We start from the raw sequence: 22689 nt of genomic DNA, 5'->3' as shown, positions 1-22689 counted from the left end.
AAATGAGGTTCTTTGGCTGCCACTATCGACAATGAATTGCAGATTCAACCAAACTTTATCGCTCACCTGAAACTTGTGTGGCACCAGATGTTGATCATGCCACTCCTTGTACTTGGCATTTTCCACAATGGAGTGATGATATAATGACCTGTTGGGTAGAGGTGATCTAGGAGTCAGATCGAATGAACATTTGACCTGACATTGCAACAGTACGCCTATGGGTGAGGAGAAGATGTTCCGGTATTATTTGATGATTGTATTCATCTGCTGCTACTGCATGGAGGAACCCTTCACAGGGGTCATGGATGTGGTGATGATCTTCCCCTTACTTTGGGAGCAAACCAGAAAGAAAATAAATTTCCTAGTCTGGGACATGATCTTACTCCATTTCTTAGCAGAGATCAAAGATGTGGAGGTAGGTGGGGCTACCTCTGGTATCCTATATAACATATTACTCAAACACATAATAACATCGTGAGGCCTTGACTCATACACAGCATGTCGCTTCCACAAGTATGGTTGGCCTAATAATACATCATAAACATCAAGAGGTGCAGTGTCACATAATACCTCACCTGTGAAGAGCTTGATGTTGTAGGGAATGTGGCATTGTTGGTGGAATCGGATATCTTGTCCTTGATGAAGCCACCCAATGATGTATGGTTGCAGCTATGGTATGGTCAATAGACCCAGACACTTCACAATTTCTGCTGAAATGAGGATCTTTTGGCTGCCATTGTCGACAATGAATTGAAGCGGTGAACCCTTCACCCACATTTGTGAGTGGAAAATACGCTCCCCATCCTTTGGTATTCGGGCTCATTCTTCTGGATCTTGGCAATGGCAACAGTGGTGCTAGGCTCCGCATCAATGATATGCTTCCATTTGTGATTCCTCTTGTCAGGTTCTGACTCAGGGTTGGAACATGCATCTGATTTTGAAGCCTTCAACTCAGCTACCAATGACTGCTTAGCACGACACTCACTTGTGTGATGATTGGGGTTCTTATGGAACTCACGCCACTTTCTTGTGTCCTTATTTGACTTCGTGGTGATGTTATTTTCTTACAGCTTCGATAGGTTTTCTTGGGTCACACCATCCTAGCTTTGTCCTTAGTTCTGCGGTTTGGGGAAGCCTTTCCCTTGCTTCAGATTTGCGGATCCAAAGTCTCGCTTCTTCTGTTTAAAATTTTTCTTGATATTGACATCATATAAATAGGCCATGTTGAGGGAGGATATGTACAGGAACTCCACCTCGTCTTGGATGTATCTATGTAGGTAGTTGCAATACTTGAGTACCAAATGTTTCTTAAAATCCTTGATACCAAACTTTGTGCGAAGGGTATGAAAAATATTGGTAAACTCCAGCACATCTTGGTCTCTTCCATACCGCAGCATGATCCACTTTATGTGTTTGTCCTCATAGCTTTCAACAGGGTATTACTACTCCTTGATGGCATCCCAGAATGAATTTCAAGTCTGAGAGGCTGAAAATAGTGAATTCGTACTTTCATCCTTCTGTTCACAATAGGTTTCCCACCAGTCCTTGACGTGGGGGTTGGCTTTGGGAAGAGAAAAAGTAATCTTTTCTCGGCTGGAAAAATCATGAACAGAAAAATATCCTTCCAGCAGATTCAACCATTTGTCTACAACACCTACATCTATTTGATCCTCGAATATGGGGATTTCAAAGTTAACGTGTACCTTAAAGGATGTGGCATTTCTAGAGTAGCTGTTGGAAGCAGATGCATCGCCCCTAGGTAGCCACTGAAGGATCTAGGCAAAAGTGTCCATCATCGCATTCCTTTGTCACTCGAGAGCTTATTCGAGCAAGATTTTGATAGGATATCATGCCCCCTCATCTTTCTTTTCATCCTCCATGGGAGGCTATCGAGATTTGTGAGGCTTGCCTTGCAAAGGTTTGACTAGTTCAAGCCCTAACTCCTTATATCCTGACCTGGTTAGGGACATGCAAAGAAAAATAGAGAAAGAGTAAACCGCTCTGATACCACTGATCTGAATTTAAATAGGAATGCAACAAATTACAGATATAACCATAAATATAGATATGTAGTATAAATAACACTTCATTTCATTAATATCAAATATTGAAATATGCTTACAAACAGAATGGAAATAAGACTAGCTCAGGCAATGGTAGCTTATCTCTAAGAAGAGATGTGGTGGCTACATGCCTCTAAACTATGTTACAATGAGGCTTGAAGGCATATTTATTGTTGAGAAACAACGGAAAACCCTAAACATCCAAAAACCTAACCTAAGGAGATGAAACGCCAAACTATGGGCGCCATTTGGTTAAATTGGTACATCAACCTCCTAGGGTCGTATCTTTGGCATGCGATCTTCGTTTGATGTGCCCAATACTTCGTTAGAAAGATCTATTCGAGGACTATAACTTTTGGATGCCCAGCATTGGTCCATGCCCCAAATTGGTCACAGTTTAGCCAAAAAATGTCGTTTATGGCCTTAAAATGGCTCTGAAAGTTTAGGACCCAAAAAAATGCCAAAAATAGTAAATTGTGCTACAAATAAGGAAACTAAAAAACTGAAAGAAACAATATGGGGCTCTAAGTGGAATAGGTGGGTGGCCACCAATATCCACCTCGATCATGTAGGCATCTACCCGTTTAAGGCTACAACCTTAACTCATTTTTCAGCTTCTACTGAAAGGAAAATCCAACCCCCTAGCTCTTGTACTGGTTGATATATTTAACAGTACATAGATACCAGCCTAAAGAAGGCTACCACCTTCACTCTTTCTCCAGGGACCACGTTTCATAAATTTTTAGAATAGATACTCCTGATACACATCAACACAATGTGTAGGCCATGTTTCATCAAATTTTGATACTGGACCCATCTGTAAAATTGAAACTCAATCACCATTGCAATACAACCATCAAATACAACTGCATCACCTAATCACTGAAACCCATCAACATAATCAATCAATCAGAATAGTCAAATCACTGTCACCAAAACACAGAGTTGAACCCAAAATACTACATCAACATCCAGAGCCAACTGCAACCTCAAAAATCATATGTTAGAATGTATACACTACTTCAATGAGACAATTTGAATGTATACACTACTTTCTTTAATCGAACTTGCATATACCTCTAAAGATACTGAATCATAAAAATTTTGAACCAAAACCTGTACTACCCAAAGACATTCTAAAGATCTATTGTCATATTACAGAGTTCCAAATAGATAGCAGTAAAGATCACCCTTCTTACTCAATTAATCAGTCATCCAGACTCAATCTCCTTATGCAATCAGTTTTACTTCAGACCTAATGAAGACATCTTTAACAAACAATAGTAAAACAAAATCACTGATCAAATAGATCAGTCATTTCTAAACAACAAGCCCTTCCTCTGTATACACTACTTGGAAGTGTTGAATCCGCGTGAATACGCGCCTTCACTAAGGCGAACTTGCATATAGATCTACAAATAATGACTTATAACTTCACAACTTTTCAAGGCTTTAGATATACCCAGATTATAGCATATAGAGGATCAAACATGTGTTAGCACTCAGATCTAGCCTATCCATTATCAGATCATATAACGATATGTCACTTTAGGTCTCATGATACTAATCCAACATTGTATCCAAGGGTGCACAAGACGTTTCAGATCTATATCATAACCAAAGCCCTTACAACACAAAATATACTTTAGATAGAAGTATTCATGAAAAACCCTTTCACTTGCACACTTAGCCCTTTGATCTTCTCTTCCTTATATACGTAGAACCTTTGTCAATACCATGCACAAAAACAACACTTAGAACCTATGGTATTCTTAGACGGGATCAAGTAACCATTATTTCGGTCAATATTGTGAGCTAATACCATGGTATGGACTCTTGGTATTCTTTAACCTTAATTTTCCATCCCATACACGCTTTTACTTCTGTGAAAGTACATGCATACGTATACGGGCCTTTTATTCTGTGTACCTGCCTGTATGTGCGACTTGGACTAGGTTAACCAGAGTATACCACTTAGAACATTCTCTTTCCTCAATTTCTTGATTCTGATCTATAATCCTTTGTCCCATCATCTTATTCTTCTGTTTCATTACTCTGTTACCTCTGAATTACCCTATTACAATGTGAGTTTCCATCATACATCACTTTATCATTTCTAAACTGACCTGTGTATGTGGGTTCCCATCAAGGACAATGCATGTACCATAATGCCAACAAAAAGACGTGTATATACGGAAGATATGCACATATAAGAAAGTTACGCATATATGGAAGATATGCACATATATGGAAGTTGCGCATATACTGTAGATGCACATATATGGAAGTTACATATACTAAAGTTGCACATACATGGAGGTGATGCGTATATACGGAAGTTGCACATATACTTGGAAGATATGTGCATATAGAAATGTTTCGCATATACGGAAGATATGCGCATATCTTCCATATATGCACAATTTCCATATATGAGAAATTTCCATAAATTGAAGTTGCGCATATACGGTAGATAGAACATATATAAAAGAAGTGCATATATGGAAGATATACACATATAATAAAGTTACACATATAAGGAAATATCTTTCGTATGTGCACAATTTCCGTATATGCATAATTTCTGTATATGGAAGTTGCGCATGTACGGTAAATGCACATATACAAAAGATGTGCATATATGGAATATATGAACATATAAGAAAGTTATGTATATACGGAAGTTACACATATCTTCTGTATATGCACAATTTCCGTATAAGCGAAATTTCCATATATGGAAGTTGTGCATATACAGTAGATGCACATACATAAAAGACGTGCATATATGGAAGATATGCACATGTAAGAAAGTTACGTATATACAGAAGATATGCGTATATCTTCCGTATATGGGCAATATCTATATATGGAGGTTTCGTATATACGTTAGATGCACATATATAAAAGACATGCATATACGAAAGATATGCACATATAAAAAAGTTACACATATATGGAAGTTGCGCATATACGGTAGATGCACATACACAAAATATGTACATATACGAAAGTTGCATATGCTAAAGTTGCACATACATGGAGGTTATGCGTATATACGGAAGTTGCACATATACTTGGAAGATATGTGCATATAGAAAAGTTTCGCACATATAAAAGATATGAGCATATCTTTCGTATATGCACAATTTCTGTATAGGCGAAATTTCCATATATGGAGGTTGTGCATATACGATAGATGCACATACATAAAAGACGTGCATATACGGAAGATGTGCACATATAAGAAAGTTACGCATATACGGAAGATATGCGCATATCTTCTGTATATGCACAATTTCTGTATATGTGCGATTTCTATATATGGAAGTTGCACATATACGATAGATGCACATATATAAAAGACGTGCATATACGGAAGATATGCACATATAAGAAAGTTACACATATACGGTAGACACACATATACAAAACATGCACATATACAGAAGCTACATATACTAAAGTTGCACATATATGGAGGTTATGCGTATATATGGAAGTTGAACATATACCTGGAAGATATGTGCACTTAGAAAACTTTCGCATATACAGAAGATATGTGCATATCTTTTGTATATGAAGAATTTCCGTATATGTGAAATTTCCATATATGGAAGCTGCGCATATACGGTAGATGCACATACATAAAAGACGTGCATATACGAAAGATATGCACATATAAGAAAGTTAAGCATATACAGAAGATATGTGCATATCTTCTAGATATGCACAATTTCCGTATATGCACAAAAATTCAGCCTCTATATAGGCGCAACTTCTGTATATACACATCATCTATATATGCACAACTTCCATATATGAGCATAACTTCTATATATGGACAAATTTTGTATATGCACATATATGATTGTTGTGCATATACAAACGATATGCACATATATGGAATTTTCACATATACGGAAGGTTTGTGATACAGAAGATGTGCACATCTTTCGTATATGCATAACTTTTGTATATGTGTATAACTTCCGTATATGCACTTATTCAGTATATGTTCATTTCTTCCGTAAATGTTCATATTTGGAAGTTTCACATTTATAATAGATGTGCATATACGAAAGAGATGTGCATATATGGAAGTTGTGCATGTACGAAAGAGATGCGCATATATGAAAGTTGTGCATATACGAAAGTTGTGCATAATCGTAAACATATTTGGATAGTCCAAAAGATGCCCAAAGTCATCCAGCAGAATGCACAAGTGAATATTTTCCAGCTGAAGACATTGGCAGCCTTTAGTGAATATTACTACAGAAAGCAGGTAATCTCTGCCTCCCTTGTGTCTTGTAGGCGAATGTGGGCTAGCATATGAAAGTCTTCTTAGCACACTTGTGTTTCCCACCTCCCTTTAGTGACACATAGTGCAGTATAAGAAAGAGTAAGCGACCCATTATCTGCACATCATTTTATTTTCATGCAAGGAACAATTGAAATCTAGTGTAATTAGGAAGATATTGTAACAAATCACCGAATATCCACATCTTATCACACTTTTCATGCTCACTTGATAACTTGAAAATAGTTACACATCACACACTAAGCTTCTATAAGCTTTGTATTAGAAATTAGATTATCTTTATTTTTATTTTTATTTGCAAATTCTCACATAGCTTAATTAGGGGAAAAGTAAGTGGCCAAATTCAACACATATTTTTCAATCTATTTTGTTAGTTTTTACAAGTCACATAGCTTAATTAGTAACAGAGTAAGTGGCCTATCAACTACAAAACTTGTTACTAACCAAAGCATTTATTGATTTCATTAGTTTTGGGACTAGGGCCAAGTGTCACTACAGAAAGCAAGTAATCTTTGCTTCCCTTGCGTATTGTAGGTGAACCTGGGCTAGCATATGAAAATTTTCTTAGCAACCTTGTGTTTTCCACCTCCCTTTAGTCACACATAGTGTAGTAGGATAAAGCGTAAGCGGCCCATTATCTGCACATCATTTTTTTTCATGCAAGGAACAATTGAAATATAGTGTAATTACGAAGATATTGTAACGCATCACCGAATATCCACATCTAATCAGAAATTTCATGCTCACTTGATCACTTGTACACAATTACACATCACACACTAAGATTCTATAAGCTTTGTATTAGAAATTAGATTATCTTTATTTTTATTTTATTTTTTGCAAATTCTCACATCGCTTAATTAGGGGGGAAAGTAAGTGGCCAAATTCAACACATATTTTTCAATCTATTTTTCTATTTTTACAAATCACATAGCTTAATTAGTAAAATAGTAAGTGGCCTATCATCCACAAATATTGTTACTAACCAAAGCATTTATTCATTTCATTAGTTTTGGGACTAGGGCCAAGTGTCACTACAAAAAGCAAGTAATCTCTACTTCCCTTGCGTCTTGTACGCGAACTTGGGCTAGCATATGAAAATCTTCTTAGTACACTTGTGTTTTCCAGCTCCCTTTAGTCACACATAGTGTAGTAGGAGAAAGAGTAAGCGGCCCATTATCCACACATCATTTTTTTTTTATGTAAGGAACAATTGAAATCTAGTGTAATTAGGAAGATATCGTAACGGATTACCGAATGTCCACATCTTATCACACTTTCATGCTCACTTGATGGCTTGCATACAGTTACACATCACACACTAAGATTTTATAAGTTTTGAATTAGAAATTAGATTATCTTTGTTTTTACTTCTATTTGCAAATTCTCACATAGGTTAATTAGGGGGAAAAGTAAGTGGCCAAATTCAACACATATTTTTCAATCTATTTTGCTAGTTTTTACAAATCACATAGCTTAATTAGTAAACCAGTAAGTGGCCTATCATCCACAAATCTTGTTACTAACCAAATCATTTATTCATTTCATTAGTTTTGGGACTAGGGCCAAGTGTCACTATAGAAAGCAAGTAATCTATGTTTCCCTTATGTCTTGTAGGCGAACCTAGGCTAGCATATGAAAGTCTTCTTAGCACACTTGTGTTTTCCACCTCCCTTTAGTCACACATAATCTAGTAGGAGATAGAATAAGTGGCCCAATATCGGCAAATCATTTCTTTTTCATGCAAGGAAGAATTGAAATATAGTGTAATTAGGAATTTATTGTAACAGATCATCGAATATCCACATCTTATCACACTTTTCCTACTCACTTGATCGCTTGCATACAGTTACACATCACACACTAAGATTTTATAAGTTTTGTATTAGAAATTAGATTATCTTTATTTTTATTTTTATTTGCAAATTCTCACATAGATTAATTAGGGGGGACAGTAAGTGGCCAAATTCAACACATATTTTTCAATCTATTTTTCTAGTTTTTACAAATCACATAGCTTAATTAGTAAAAGAGAAAGTGCCCTATCATCAACAAATCTTGTTACTAACCAAAGAATTTATTCATTTCATTAGTTTTGGGACTAGGGCCAAGTGTCACTACAAAAAGCAAGTAATCTCTGCTTCCATTGTGTCTTGTAGGTGAACCTGGGCCAGCATATGAAAGTCTTCTTAGCACACTTGTGTTTTCAACCTCCCTTTAGTAACACATAGTGTAGTAGGAGAAAGAGTAAGCGACCCATTATCTGCACATCATTTTTTTTTCATGCAAGGAACAATTGAAATCTAGTGTAATTAGGAAGATATTGTAATAGATAATTGAATATCCACATCTTATCACACTTTTCATGCTCACTTGATGGCTTGCATAAAATTATACATCACACACTAAGATTTTATGTTTTGTATCATAAATTAGGTTATATTTATCTTTATTTTTATTTGCAAATTCTCACATAGCTTAATTAGGGGGAAAAGTAAGTGGCCAAATTCAACACATATTTTTCAATCTATTTTGCTAGTGTTTTACAAATCACGTAGCTTAATTTGTAAAAGATTAAGTGGCCCATAATCCAAAAATCTTGTTACTAACCAAAGAATTTATTCATTTCATTATTTTTGGGACTAGGGCCAAGTGTCACTACAGAAAGCAAGTAATCTATGCTTCCCTTGCGTCTTGTAGGCGAACCTGGGCTAGCATATGAAAGTATTCTTAGCACACTTGTGTTTTCCACCTCCCTTTAGTCACACATAGTGTAGTAGGAGAAAGAGTAAGCAGCCCATTATCCTCACGTCATTTCTTTTTCATGCAAGGAACAATTGAAATATAATGTAATTACGAAGATATTGTAACAGATCACCGAATATTCACATCTTATCAGACTTTTCATGCTCACTTGATCACTTTCACACAGTTACACATCACACACTAAGCTTCTATAAGTTTTGTATTAGAAATTAGATTATCTTTATTTTTATTTTTATTTGCAAATTCTCACATAGCTTAATTAGAGGGAAAAGTAAGCGGCCAAATTCAACACATATTTTTCAATCTATTTTGCTAGTTTTTACAAATCACTTAGCTTAATTAGTAAAAGAGTAAGTGGCCTATCATCCACAAATCTTGTTACTAACCAAAGAATTTATTCATTTCATTAGTTTTGGGACTAGGGCCAAGTGGCACTACAAAAAGCAAGTAATCTTTGCTTCCCTTAAGTCTTGTAGGCAAACCTGGGCTAGCATATGAAATTATTCTTAGCACACTTGTGATTTCCACCTCCCTTTAGTCACACATAATGTAGTAGGAGAAAGAGTAAGCAACCCATTATCCGCACATCATTTCTTTTTCATGCAAGGAACAATTGAAATATAGTGTAATTAGGAATTTATTGTAACTGATCATTGAATATCCACATCTTATCACACTTTTCTTGCTCACTTGATAACTTACACACAGTTACACATCACAGGCTAAGCTTCTATAAGATTTGTATTAGAAGACATGTAGTTTTGGGAGCTTTTGATAATTATTTTATTTTAGCCTACATCTCACACCCTAAAGAAAAGTAATGCCTTTAAAAATACCATAAATTTAACCAACTAAATTCCCCACAACGGCCACAAAACAATTTATAGTTTAGGTTAGGACCATTGGGGGTAGGTACTCCATAAGCCACCATGGTCATGTTACATCTTTGAAACATAGAAGTTGACTTTTTAGGGAGCTTAAAATCCTTCAATCATCCCACGGAAAAGAATACCTGAGCATGGCAGAGACCCGATTTAGAGGGGGTTCGACTTAGGTCTAGTGTGTGTGGTACTATTTGGGGCTACCCGACCCATATAGTGCTTGATACTGGTAACTGACTACCAATAAGCTAAAGACTCGAATGCTCACGTGGGACGAAGGTACTTTAGTGGCCAAAATCTAGGGCTTCCATCCTTATAGGTGGACGTGCGGGCAACACCAAAGCCTCATCTGTTACCCTGGTCGCTTCTTCGACTACTGGAATTCGTCACAAATTCTTTTAGGACATAGCCCCAGTACTCATCAGACGATATCTTTGCAAGGCCCAGTTAATTTGAGAGTGGCAAGGACAAATAGGTCTTCATAGGATCTTTATTCATACGCAAAAACAAACAAAAACCATTTTTTTTATTGATCACATAGTCTAAAGTTAAAGGGAAAGTAACCATTTTTTTTTCTCTTTGTTTTATGTATGTGATATATTTATTTTGATAATCATATCCTTCCCTCAATCACACAAAGTAGCACACACTCTACTCAACACGATAGGGGACCCCATCGCTCCTTGTCGATCTATAAATTTTCTAAATCTCGCTCCATTACCAGGAGGAGTGCCAAGTCTCTCACCGTTTAGGTGCAGAAGAGACCATACAACTACCATTATAGGATCTTCCTTTATCACTGATTATTCGCTTGGAAATCCTCCTTCTCTTGTTTGTTGTACCTTGGGAGACAATCTTTGGCTAAGAAGAGATCAGTACCTAAGAAATTAATTCAGAACTATAAGAGAATTAATTGAATGCCCCATCATTTCATAAAACCCCAAAAATTTGATTAAAACCCTTTAACTTTTCATATGTGAACAATGTTTCCAAAGTGGCCTTCTCATGTTGAATACAAATGGCAAAATTTGTGGTTTCTTGAAAACCAAAAACCACATGCTGGACGACCTCTAGCGGTTTCTTGAGATGAGGAGAGTGCCCCCGTAATAATTAATGGCCATCAATTTTTTGAATAGGAGGTTTGAGAAAACCATCTAGGGTGGCACACCTCTATATAAACCTCATGCTCTTTGTGCCAACAGAGTTTCATCGATGTGAAGAGACTGCATTATTAACCATCGATTTGCTAAGTTTTATCTCTTTGAATTCTTCTTGTTGCATGATTTAACATTAACAAGCATTACATCAATCTTTGGATAGTGCACACCTAGAGTTTACATTTAGTATTGCAGCTACTACTGCCCTGAAATGAAGAGCTCTTTCTCTTCTTCATCAATTTACTTTTGGTGAAGCCATTGTTGCGGCTACAGTTTGTCTCTAAACAAAACTTGTTTCCCTCTGTTGAATGTTGATCTGTTGGCATACCCACAAAGACTTGGAGGGTTTGATTACATGCCCATTATTGTTAATTTCATCCTACGTAGTGAAAGGTGTTTTAAGTACCAGATAAGTTGTAATTATTTGTTGTGTTTTCCTTCTAAAAGACGTGTTGTTTCTTTTCACCATACATTTGTTTTGTTGAATATCATAATCCAAGAGATGTTGATATGTAATGATAGTGTGGGGTATCCATGGAGCTTGACTAAATCATGTAATACAACCTTTAGCATACATAATGGTTTAGTGTTAGCTCCATCTCTTTGACGAATTTCTTCCATTTCAAGTTCCTATAAATATACATGTATGCTATGAAGAATGTGGTCAAGATTTAAATTAAAATTTTAGCCACCTTTACTGACGAAGACAAAACAAGTCAATATGATTACTACTCTGTTTCCTCACATTTAACCTGATATTCAATGGCAGCCTTGTCTATAATAGGACCCTTTGGTTGTAATCCTCTGCTTAGTTCTAACCCTTAGACAATTTTGAATGGGGGAAATGTTTCTGGTATGCACATACTTATTAGGAGCATCCTTGTCCCTATTCATCCTATCATACAATATGTGTAACCAATCCTCCCACATTTAACTAGTAACTCAACCCACAACCATAAGGAACATGAGAACCAATCAGAAATAACAAATGGGAAAACCCACAACACCATGGTTATCCACGAACTAGCAAGGCAAGGCTAAAACCACTATCTATCCAGGAAATCCTCCATGTCAATGACATATCATATCCAAGAAACCACATGCATTTACCATGCATTAATAAAAACATACATGCAACCTGTTACATGCAAAACAATCCAATGTAGTTGTTGATCCACCTATTCCCTTGTGCTTTCCTTCCTTCCTTTTCCTTCTTTCCCCAAATCCAAAGTATGCCAAGAAGCTCCAAGAGTGCAGCAAAAAAACTCTAGGTGTGCAAGAGTATAAAGGGAGAATAGATAGAGAGCTCGAAAACTAAATTGATAAAAGGTTGTGAACTGCTCCTCAGAGTCGTTTTTATCTTTGAGGCCTCTGTTTTCTTCATTTTCCTCTATTTTTCCTTCAATTTTCTCCTCATGCAATCTAACCTTTCACCTTCTTCTTCTCCTATTTTCCTTTATTTCATAAAACAATTCCCCCAAAATCAATTATTTTCAATGCAAGAATCCATCTGTATATGCAAGCACTTTTGTATATGAAAGTAGGTATGCAAACATATATAGAGAAATTAAATTTTATAAATGTGCTTTCGACTTTTGTATATGTGTGACTTTTGTAATTGCACAAAGATATATCAACATGCATATCTAGAAGCCATACATGTAGATGAGGAAGCACATATAGGAAAATATTTATAAAAACTTATTGTCATATTTTTTTTTCTCCTAATACTTCAAATTTTTATAGGTACTCTATAAATGGGAAAGTGGGATGAAATTATGGAGTTGGACACTAAAAACCCAGAAGATATGATAGAATTTTCTGCTAAAAATCTAACATGGAATGAAATTGAAGGGGATCAAATAGCTATTATTCCTTATAGTCGACTGGACAATTTTATAAATGAAGAGAAATCGTATGAAGATGCTCCCCCTAAATTTGTTGTTAGTACAAATCGATCTAAAAAAGTGGAGGATGTTATATGTGCTCACATTAACACATATATCGAATATACCATGTGAATCTTTATTTGTTCAATTAATTAGATACATCTAATTCAAGTTCAAATGAAGTCATCATCATTATCCAATCTACCTAATATTTAAAAAAACAATATTAATTATTAATAATAAAAGTTGAAAATTTAAATATTGAAAATTTTAACAATTTCAAATTGGAATTTGAAAATGATAATATTTTATTTAAAAAAAAACAATTCAAAACTCCATTACCAAATGAGCTTTCTATTGTACCAAATAATTACACTGCCATTTTTCTATTTTTCTACAGCAACCGTATAATTTATTTGAGGGTCCCCCTAATAAAAACTTATATTTTCCAACAATGGTAGTTCAAGACATTGTCTTAATAAATTTCAAAAAATGACTCAAGATTTTGCATTGCTTATGGTAGTACTGCATGCTTGGAGAGGCCAAAAATATTGATTGTTCAGTCCTATATTACTTGGATCCATGCTATGGTAATAATTTATTCATTCCTACACTATAAATTGGATTTAAAAGGCATTTCAATACATATTAGTCTAAGCATATGATAGCTCATCGATTTTCTGAGAGTGGAAAGAGAGCTTCTTGACATTCTAGATAATAATGTGTCTGGGTATTAAGGTTAGTTAATAGACTTTGTTTAGCCTTCTTCTGATTGATAGCATTGGGCTTAATCAAATTTTTTCCAATTGAGTTCTTGAAGGTGTGAGTTTCATCTTCATTGCCTAGAAACGTTACTACTTTGGTGTTCTGTTAGCCGGGTCTGGGGAAGAACTGCTTCTGTTTGAAGTCTCAAATTGGTTTACCTTGCTCCTTTAGCCTTTGGCAATTGGGTTTAGCAAGGATTGATGCTAACAACTTCTATCAATTGGGTTTAGCAAGGGATATATGCTCTAATGGAGGTTCCAGTTAGTCTAAAATCCCTATATTTTGGTTAAATTTTGTAGTTATGGGACAATGGATTTGACTATTAGTGGTTTTATGCTTTGCACAAAATTCACTAGAAACAAGGAATACATAGGTTTGTACAAAATTCACCGGCAACAAGGATTACATAGGTACCAAAAAAAGCTTTATCAACACTAGCATTTTTATTTATTTATTATTATTATCATTTCATGGCATAATGATATCAATTCATTGTAGAAACTATATAGTGAAGTTTGTATCATCTTCAGTTATTTGAGATGGTTGTATATTATTGAATCTGACTCTATAAATTCATTTGTTTATGTAATCTGAATCATTGTAAACTTCATTTCTAATTTCGGCACAAGGATCTGCAATTTGGGGGCACTCAGGTGCACCTTGCAAAGGAATATACACTCTAATGGAGGTACCAATCAGTGCAAAATCCCTGTATTTTGGTTAAATTTTGCAACTGTGGGACAATGGATTTGACTATTAGGGGTTTTTACAGTGTGCCCATTTGATTATCTGGAGGATGAAGGTGAGTGAGAAGAGAAACATATACAACTTAGGGGTGGTGTTGTTGGAGCTTGTAAGTGGAAAGAGAGCCACGAGAGAGATAAAATATGGGGAAAGCCTCTACATCATGGGATGAATGCTCATCAAATTAAGCCAGAGAGAGGAGGAAGAGCTAGTACTATTGGGAGTACTGGACTGACAAATTATAGAAGGTGAAGACATGTTATAGTATGTGGGAATGAGAATAAGAAGAATTATAGAAGGCGAAGCCATTATATTTTCACAAATTATAACGATTTTTGTGATATCAGTGAGTAAAAAATGTGGAAACCAACATGTTCTTCTCTTGCTCGTGCTCCACAACCTTTTCTGCTCCTACTCGTGCTCCTGCTCGTGCTTGGAAACTAGGTAGTATCGTATTCATAGAATGCTCAAGTGATTTTTGGTATGGCTCCCGCACCAGGTAGGTTTTCAGATATTAAATAGCTAGATGTTTGGTAGTTGGAAATCCATTTCACATTAATTGATAATGGAATTAATAAGACCTGGACGGACACTGTCCATTTCTCATGCATCGTTCGCATTAATAAGCTTTCAATCAACACCGCTGGCCGGTCGACCAGAAAAGTTTATCCATTCGCCAAGAGATATGTAATTTCCATCCATACCATGCATCAAATTATAACGAGTGTCACGCTATCAATGAGTAAAAAATGCGGAAACAAACTTGTTTTGCTCCTGCTTGTTCTTGTGCTCCTGCTCGACAACTAGGTAGTATGATATTCAAAGAATGCTTAAGTGATTTCTAGTATGGCTCCCGCACTAGGTAGGTTTCCAGATATTAAACAGCTCGATGTTTGGTAGTTGGCAAGCCATTTCACGTTAATTGATAAGACAATTAATGAGACCCAGCCGAACACTGTCCATTTCCCATAAAACAGTGGCATTAATAAGCCATCAATCAACATCGTTGGCCGATCAACCAGAAAAGTTTATCCATTCACCGGGAGATATGTAATTGCCATCCATACCATGCATGCATATTGGTGAGTTACTAAGCCAATGATTGTCTTAGTGACTTTTTGTTAATATTTTCCCCATAACTCTAGGACTCTGAACCGACTTTATTTCCACTAACTCAAGACTTTTACTGGGAGAGCCTTGGAGGAATGAGCATAGACTCTTTAGTTGAATTTAATTTTGATGGTGGTTAGAGAAAAAACAATAACAACCGAACCCCAAATCTGCTTGAAATTCAGAAGGGTTGTGCTCAAGGACCATAAACTCTGAGTTACAAAATCAAATTGCCGTAATTTTCTCGTATATTTGAGATTATTATGTTTTTCCAAAAAGAGATATATTAGACATTAATAAACTAAATGCAAAAACAAATATAGAAAAATATTATATTTGACTTCATGATTTAAAAAAGAAAAGAAAAAAGATGCTCAATAAATTTACAATTTATATAACAAAAAATTCAACCACCAAACCTATTTAACTTCATCATGAATCATCCTTAAAAGTATTAGAGATCCGCCTCCTCATTATTAATATATGGTGTTATCATTATTAAATTTTTTTTATTTAAAAAATGTTATTTTTTATTTTTTATTTTTATTTTTATTTTAATATTAGAAATAGATTGTTTTATTTTAAATTTATTATTATTATTATATATATTTTATTTCTATTATAAAAATATTTCAATTTTTTAATTCAAAGGATAAATAAGTTTTTAAAATCATTTATATTTATTTACAAATAAATGAATTATAAAAATTTAGTAAATGTAATAATTAGATTTTTCCATAAAAACTACTTTACACTATATCTTATTAACAATTTATATAAATTTTTAGTGAATGTATATACTTATTTCACATTAGATTTTATTATTAATAAATCTTTTAATTATAATTTGTTTTGTTTTGGGATATGTTCGACAAGTTAACCCATAAGTCTGCATCATTAAAGTTCAAAACGATGAAAAGTTTGTGAAAATTTTCCTTTTAACCCCTTCAATAATGCTTTTACCCCAAGCTCTTCCACTCAAAGCCTTGAGTTTGGTCAATTGGGGTCTCACTGGTTACATGTCTTTGGCCTTCTCTAAGAGAAATGGATATGTCGGTGAAAAAAAACGGGTACCTATGATTCAATGTAATCTCTCATATTATTTTTGTCAATTTGGTATTAGATCGAACTATTGCGAGGAAAAATTATTATACTCTCCACTCAGAGTTCAAATCCCACACGGTGACATGTATACTCTTATTGAGTTGATTCTTGATGATATAAAAATGATATATTCAAAATTGCATATATTCCTCTCTTCCCATAATATTTTCCTCTTTGCTAATCTAAGTTCTACTCCTAAGTAGTCCTAAGGCTATCTTAATATATTTTTCTCTTAAAGGTGGTAACCTTAATACATATTAGTGTTTATTTTCCTACGTCTCACTCGTAAAGGCATTCACAAGCACTCTATACCATGTTAAAAATCATTTTATATTTTTTTGTATGAGGAGAATCAATAGACCTTCTACCTATCAGCAAGGAGGATCAGGGTTGAGTTGGAGGTACTTCCCCTATACTCTTGAGCTTAATGGAATAAGCCACAAGTCATGCTAAGTAGGCTAACCAAATTTTGCACCTCAATAGGACACCAATATTAGTCAGCAAACACTTTCGTGTGTGAGACATCCAATATTTAGCTGAGTTCGATGGGATATTGAATTAGAAAATATGATTCTCATGTGTATAGTGATATTTTGATATTCATGTTTAGAATGATTAAGTAGATTATGATCCCATGGGTAAAATGATATTTTGATACTCATGTTTAGAATAATTAAATAAATAATTGTTTAGATCACTTTTTTAATTTTCAATTGCATAAAAAATATATGAGAAGCCATAGCCCTCTTCCCAAAAAATATTAAGAAATTTCTTTTAAATTTAGATGTTAGAATAAACTTGCACTAATAAAATATTACTCTTTAAATGTTTCTACATTAAACTTTTCCACATATATCTTAATAAATCTATAAATTAATAAAAAATGAAATTTCATTATGTTACTATTTAAAAAAAAATCCTACCATCTATATTTTAATAAATCTAAAATAAAACATCATCTCGTTTTGTGGAAAAAAATTTAAAGCTCCTAGATACCACTCAAGTTTAAATTATTACCAATTTTAATTAAACAAAAAATTAAATCAATCAATTAAAAAAATCATTTAAATTTTAATATTTTAAAATACAATTCAAATTGGTTACCCCACTTTCCTAAAATATGAAAAATATAAATTTAAAAAATAATCATGATCGATAAAAACTTTTATTTATATTGAATACATGGTACTAAATTATAAATTAATAATTTTATTCAAAATAAAATATAATTGTATTATTAAATTTTTTCTCATGTTTATATTGATTTAACTTGAATTTAATTTTAAAAAGGAAAATAAAAAAGTTTTTTTTCAGAGAAAAAAGTTTTATAGATTATATTAAGTCAATATAGAAATTATGATAGGATACAGATACAAAAAAAGCAGCTTGTGAAGCGAGTCAAAACCATCACTTAACAGAAACATGAAGAACAGATGTGCATAAAAGCACCTAATACAGAAGACATATAGTTATATCAGAAAAGGACTGAGAGAAGAACCATATACAAAACATCCAGAACCGGGCTCAGATCCGGGCTCAGATTCAAAGCAATAAGGCACAAGAAAGCATGTGCTAATAGAAGCTTGCTGAAACATATCCATCATATATACCGAGGACAAAAAACGCCAAAGCCATAAGACGGGCCCCGGCTATTTGGGAAGCTTCTTTTGGATTGAGTCAAAAATTGCAAAAATGTTATGCAGGATGGACTTGTAGGGGATCTTTGAGTCTCTGAAAACCTTGTGATTTCTCCATTTTCATGCGCACCATAACATAATGATGATGAGAACATGCCTAGGCTCCCTTTGCCTACTCCACCATTTGAAAGTTGCATGGACAGAAACAAAAACAACATGAGGAAAATCAAAAGAGATGGCCAGGTCATACCAGATTTGCTGAGAGGATTTGCATTGGAAGAAAAGAAAATAAAAAAAAAGAAGTTATTTACCCAAATAAAAATAATTATCTGAGAATAAAAAAAAAAATCGATGGTGTTTTTAATGACTTGTATTTGTGATTGCTACTAAAAATATTAATTCCTACTATTCATCTCATAATTAAGAATATTAATTCCTACTATTCATCTCATAACTAGCACAACCATGTATATACATTTAAAAAACATGTAACAATATTTTTAACCATGAAGATTTACCTCCCATAAACATTCTTAACTTGTAAATAGGGTTTTTTACAATACCATGGCTTATAAACACCACATGTCCAAAAATAATAACTCATTTTCTATGGCATTTGTGCATGTAACAAAAAAATATAACTATTTTTGAGATAAATTTGAAGTTTTGATTTATAACTACTACAAATTATCAACCTAATAACTATTGATAATAAAATTAAAATTTTAAAAATTATTTAAAAATAATATAATATAATTATTAATAATTAAATTAAAATATAAAAAAAAAATCCTATTTAAAAAAAATACTGAGCAACCCTAACAAAATTTATAGATAGGTGGAAAAAATAAATGAAGGAATATGAGTTTAAATCGAGATAACGAAATGGAATTATAAGTATATATATGTGTAGAGATACCTTATCAAGCACTCTCAAACGTTTATGAAAAAAAAAATGAAAATGCCTAATATGTATGAGTTCCGTGACTTTGGTGGGAAGAAATGAAAATAATTTGTATGGGATGGTGTTCTTTTTTTTTTAATTTCACATATATGTAGTTACATGTACACGTAATTAAGAAGGGGATATGGGAGTTTAGATATAGAAATGGATAGTGTTATCACTTTTAAAAAAAATGAAAATTGTTTATAAATGTTAATCCATTTGAATAAATATTTCAATATGTGATTTAGAAATGAAATTATATCTCGTGAATAAAGTAAATTTTAAAATTTTAAAAATTAAATTGAAAATGTCAAAGAATGAAAAATTATATATTTATCTAAATAGATAGAAGGAGAGAATTTTGATATGGTTCTAAGGATCATAAGTAGTTGCATGCACTCTTTCTTTATTTGGAATACATTTCTTCCTCATTCTTTCTTGTTCAATTTATTTTGAATTGGTCATGCCTAGCTATTAACTTTATGAAAAAACTAACAGAGAACTTTAAATGGCCTCCCACTCATATAATAATGTTTATAATGCTCCCACTATCTTAGTCTTGCTAGAAGGAACCATGTTGTTGGAAGCAGTGATAGTAGGTCCAACAATGTTAGAAATGGAAATCTCTTGAACATGATCCCAACTTTGGGGTCGAAACTAGTCAAGGCTAATATTTTGGTTTTCAATGTAGTTCTCCTTCATTTTTAGCCAAATGAAATCATTCCAACATTTTAACATGGGGTGAATTTTAATCTAAGGGAAACATCATTTGGTAGCACGGTATTTTAATATGATAAATATGGTATTTGTTTTTAGGAACATTATAATATTTCGGGAGATTTGACAATAAAATAACATGTAAGATTGTTTTTTCCTTAATGGACTCTTAAAATTGGCTATCTTGCATCCACTGGTATTTTATGTGGATATTTATGAATTATGTTTTGTCGATTATAATTATAATTATATCCAAATTGTAGGTACTTAATGTTGTCTTAGCTCCTATCCTATATCCATGCACAGGATTATTTTGTTGTCATCTTAATTGATTTCAGTGGGCTTTATCAAATCTTATTATCCTCAAATTGTAGCCTTTCTATTCACCAAAGATACAAACCTTCTTATGACACATGGGAAAACAATACTCTAATAGGATATATTATAGATTATACATTTGGGTTCTTATCACTTAATACTTGGGAAGGATGAACATTTTGAATGATATACCTAGGAATAATTGCTCAATTTTATTGATTGAAGTCTTCATCTCTTCACCATCAGCGTTGGATTCATTGTCACATTCCATTGCATCCACCTTTTTTATTCTCTCCACCATCCTTCCACCACCATATTTCTTGTCCCCATGACACTACCTTCTTCTCCCCTCCTTTCTTTACATCATCCTTATTGCTCCCTAACGTTTCTCCATTGATTTTCTATGGGATGACCACCCGTTGTTTCCCAGTGTTTTTTTGGAGATATTCCACCAAGTTATTAGGATCCATCACTCCTTGACAATTTCCTTATCATTCTTCACTTTCTTTTATTCACATTGCATTCTTGTGTAGTTTTTATGCTAAGGTATTGAGATGTCACAGTGGAGTGATTGGAGGTGAGAGGTCTTATTTCCTTTCCACTCACAATCTAGTTGTCTCAAGATTTATGCTTGGCTGGAATAAGGGGAGAGAAAAGGAGGTGTTCTATGACCCCAATTTCTGTCACCTCCAACATTTAAGTAATTTTAACCAAAAACATTAGAAAACATCATTCAGAAAACTTAATACACTTGAAAACATGGTTCATATGCCAGTTACATGCCACTCATCCTAGTGAAAGATGTAGTCACTTAAATCAAGGTCCATGTGAGCTTTCTCATTGAAAGTGTGTGTTGGTGTGGGTTATCCTTTCTGTAATATTCCTAATTAGCCATGGCTAATTGGAATATTCGATTTTGCTCAATTTTGCCTTCTATAGTTATTTATAAATAAAAAGGTGAGAAAAGGGGGACATAACTCACTTTTAGAATAAAGTCACTCCCTAGTAGCACAACATTGTGACTTAAAAGGGGAGCCAAGGGGGCCAAAGGACCACGTAGAGAAGAGGCCCATGCAAACACTTGGAGGGACTGCGCAGATGGAGAGGAGAACGTGGCAAGAGAGGGGCTATGTTGGAGGAGGTGGGCCTTAGGGTTGAGAGAGGCCAACGCTATAAAGGAGAGAGGAGCCTCCTCGTTTTGGCATTTGATTATGTGCATTTGAGCTAGTCACTTTGACTTAGAGCATGCTAGCTATTTAGCTTGTCTGCAACACTGTTTAGTGCATCGAGTGTCTTCGTTTGGAGATCTCACCCTTAGCCTCAGGGGACTTCGAGTGCCTACTCGGGAAAGGTAGTTTTTAGCAGTCTTTTGCAGGGGGATCGATTTTTGGAGTTGAGGAGGAGCTGAGCATCTTGGTGACTGTGCAGTCTTGAGAGAGGATGATGCAGTTCTTTTGGGCAACAGTTCTGGATTGGGGTTTTGTGGAGGATTTGAGCTAGGAGATTGAACAGGGGATCAACCTTTACATATTGGAGTATTTTGGCAGAGTTTTGGGCAGAATCTTGGAGGGTTCTATTCAGTGGCAACATAGAGCCTTGAGGAATTGCGTGGATCCTCAAGGGGGTGATTTTCGGGGGTCAGCCATTTTTGAAAAGTTTTCTGGGCTTTTCTGGGTTTATTGGGTAGAGGCTGATTCCAGAGTTTCAACATTTTCAGAGGAAGGGAACAGCCCCAAATCCTCATTTTATTTTCGTAGTAGCAGCATTTCTCCGGCAGCTTCGACGCAGTTTAGAGAGAGGCCATTTCCTTACCATTCTGGGTGTATTTCTTCACTTGCCTTGTGCAAGTCGAGGTGCCATCTTTCTGATCACTTCTTGTACTATGTCCATTACTCAGAATAATAAAATGGCTTAGCATTTCTCTCTGCATTTCTTGAGTATCTGCTTGTATTCCATGTTTACATTATTTTATGTTGCATTACTATTATGTATATCACTTTGAGCTTCCCGGCTACTGCATCACTTGTGTGTTATTTGGTTGGAGTTTACTGGGGTTTGGGGAATATCTCTGGAACATGATATTACAATGGTATTAGAGCATAGATTTGGCTCAGCCTGTGGAGCTAGCAGTCTATGACACCGAGGGAGAAGCCCTACATCTGTTACAGAGGTAGGAAATACAGAGATCTTGAGCGTAGGTTGGAGAACACCTACGGAGAGGGAGACTGTGTTCGGGTGGTGGACACAGAGCAGGAGGATCCAATGGCAGAT

The sequence above is a fragment of the Pinus tabuliformis genome, chromosome 8, assembly GCF_031772625.1.
Source record: "Pinus tabuliformis cultivar Carrire ecotype Pingquan chromosome 8, CPIR1, whole genome shotgun sequence".
Lineage (NCBI taxonomy): Eukaryota > Viridiplantae > Streptophyta > Pinopsida > Pinales > Pinaceae > Pinus > Pinus tabuliformis.
Note: the sequence above shows the minus strand (reverse complement) of the source record.